Here is a 2991-nt window from a genome sequence, read left to right on the forward strand (position 1 = left end):
ACCAAAACAGATGCCGTTGGCAACTATTCTCATCTTGGTGTACTATCGAGTAGTATGTAGCTCTACACAATAATCTCAAGTCAGTACTGTAATCTGCAGCTTACAGTATAAACATAAAGAACATTGCATAGTTACTACGATACATCCCAATAGATCAAATTTTCTGATATTTTATCCTTTTCGAATTTACTAAAATTCGAATCTTATTCTGATTACAATATCCATTAACAATTACTAACAGTAACATCCTTGCCCTCATCTAGAGCAATTCTATTACTGTAACTTACTTTTACGTCCTCTTGCTTTACATTAAGTAGGCTCGCCAATTAGCTTTATAATTTATGGTGTTAGAAAATACTTTTCACCGATAAACTCTTTCAAAACCTATTTCACTTATTATCACAATCCTTATCTTAAAGGACTAATCACTAATGCATCAAAATTTATTCCCCTGTAAAGGAATAACAACAGAACATATAATTCTAACACTAACATAAAAGTATTCAGACTCCAAGTCAAACAATACATAAATGAAGAGTGCCATCCTTCTTCTTAACAAACAATACTGGCGCTCCCCATGATGACACACTAGGGCGGATGAAGCCCTTTTCAAGTAGTTCTTGCAACTATATCTTCAATTCCTTCAACTCTGCTAGTGCCATTCTATATGGTGTTATGGAGATTGGATCCACACCAGGCATAACATTAATTTCAAACTGCACCTCTCTTTCTGGAGGCAATCCTGGCAATTCATCAGGAAACACATCTGGAAAGTCATATACTGTAGGGATGTCCCTCAATGCTGGACTCCCCACTTGGGTGTCTACCACATGTGCCAAGTATGCTTCACACCCCTTTCTGATCATTTTTCTGGCTAGTGCAGCTGAAATGACGTTTGATGACAATAGCTGCCACTCCCCATGTATTACCACATCAGCATCGAGGAGACCAAAAGTGACCGTCTTGATCTGATCAATCATGGCGTGATGCCTGGCTAACCAATCCATGCCCAAGATGATATCATAATTTCTGAAGGGCATTTCAATGAGATCAGACAGAAAAGTGTGTCCTTGGATCACCAAAGGACAATCCCTATACATTCTATTAATCCTGACCTCTTGTCCTAACGGACTGGTTATTAGCACCTCAAAGTTCTTTTTTTTTTTTTTTTGTATATGGAACAGCAATGCAATCAATGATGCTAGCACTCACATAAGAATGGGTAGAACCCGGATCAAATAACACAAACAAGTCTTGATTAAAAGTTGATAAGGTACCAGCCACAACATCAGATGTCTCGACTTTTTCTCTCTGTCTCTTTGCGTAGACTCTGACTGGAGCACTGTCTTGCTCTGATTGTTTCACTGTGCCTTGGCTGCCTGCTGGGTTACCTCTACCCCTGCCTCTACCTCTGTTGGGTGGTTGTGAACCTCTGGTGACAGGGCTCTGAACTAACCCTTCAGCAGTAGTAGAAGGTGGTCCAACTCCACGGGCACTGGTGCAGTCTTTGGCAAAGTGTCCACAGTTATAACAGGCTCCTATGGCTTTGTAGCATACCCCACCATGATTTCTACCACAAGTTTCACATTGGCAAGGAGGGTAGGAACTTCTAGTTGTTCGACGACTGGACCTTGGTGGTCTCTGCCTTGATGATCCACCTCTGTTATATCCCTGAGCTCGGGGCTCCTCAAATTCTTTTCTCTTTCTCAAATTACTGCTTAAGCTCTGACCCATAAGTTTCTCCCTCTTCTCTATTTCATGTTGCCCTTGTGGGGTTTGGAGTGCAGATTGGGCTTGGGGCGTGAGTATCAGCCATTTGTTGAAAGAAAGTGGCCATTTGCTGGGCCATTTGTGCAGTAATTTGTACCGGTAAAACTAGTACAATCGGCCCTTCGACACTTTGTGGAACTGGGGCCTCAACTTGTACCTCAGCCTCTATCGATTGATCGACTGAACGATCACCCTCTTCCATGGTCAATTTGAGGATCTTAGACCTCCTGAACAATTAACACAAGGAGATTTCTTCCCGTTAGTGCATATTTATAATGTAATGTACTGTATGTATCAAACAATGACATTGAGCAGTTGTACTATGAAGAAAGAATATTCAAATTATAGGTGAAAACAGAATTTAAAAAGCTCTGATGCCACTAAAATATGTTACACCCTACCCCTCCGTAAGGCATAACATGATCTCGTAGTATACTTAATGAATTACCAACTTCGTCTACTGATAACACATTAAGTACACTACAAGGGATTTTAAAGCTTTTCTTACTTCTTTTTATAGTGGTGAGCACTATTTACAGGTGTTAAAAACTTTTTTGATCTGAAGTGAAATAGCTAACACATTTGAATTATTAGTAATTTCTGTAAAAATTTTGGCGCAGTGCCATTTGTATTTTGAATAAAGCAGTTCTTCAAAAACCTGTAAAAAGCACTTTAAATATATTTCTCAATCTCAAACTCCATTATTTAATCAACACAATATGTTTCTCAACTCAAAACCACAATAATTTTTAAATATTTCCAAAGGCTGAGATAAAAGAAATATATTACAAATTTTACAAGCCAAAATAATTCACAATTTATTTTACAACTTCAATTTACAACTTTAATTTACAACTGCTCAAAAACAAGAACACTATATACATACAGTGAACATACATTACAATACAAAATGCAAAAGATGGTATACTCGATATACCCGATGATCTCTTAGTGTAAAACTAGCAGCTTAGTCTGCTACCTTATCAGTCTGTCTACCTGCGACAGCAATGAAAAGCTATCGCTGAGTAAAATTTACTCAGTGGTGCACAATAACAATTTGAAATGCGATACATAAATCTTTTATTGACAATTCACAAATCAAATAGTTTACAATTCCATTTCATAATTTACAAAGTTCATATAACACAAATTTAATCAAATAACTGAATAATACAGTTTTGCAAATCAATAACACAGTTTAAATGCTGCACAATTACATTT

The sequence above is a fragment of the Hevea brasiliensis genome, chromosome 9, assembly GCF_030052815.1.
Source record: "Hevea brasiliensis isolate MT/VB/25A 57/8 chromosome 9, ASM3005281v1, whole genome shotgun sequence".
NCBI classification, from domain to species: domain Eukaryota; kingdom Viridiplantae; phylum Streptophyta; class Magnoliopsida; order Malpighiales; family Euphorbiaceae; genus Hevea; species Hevea brasiliensis.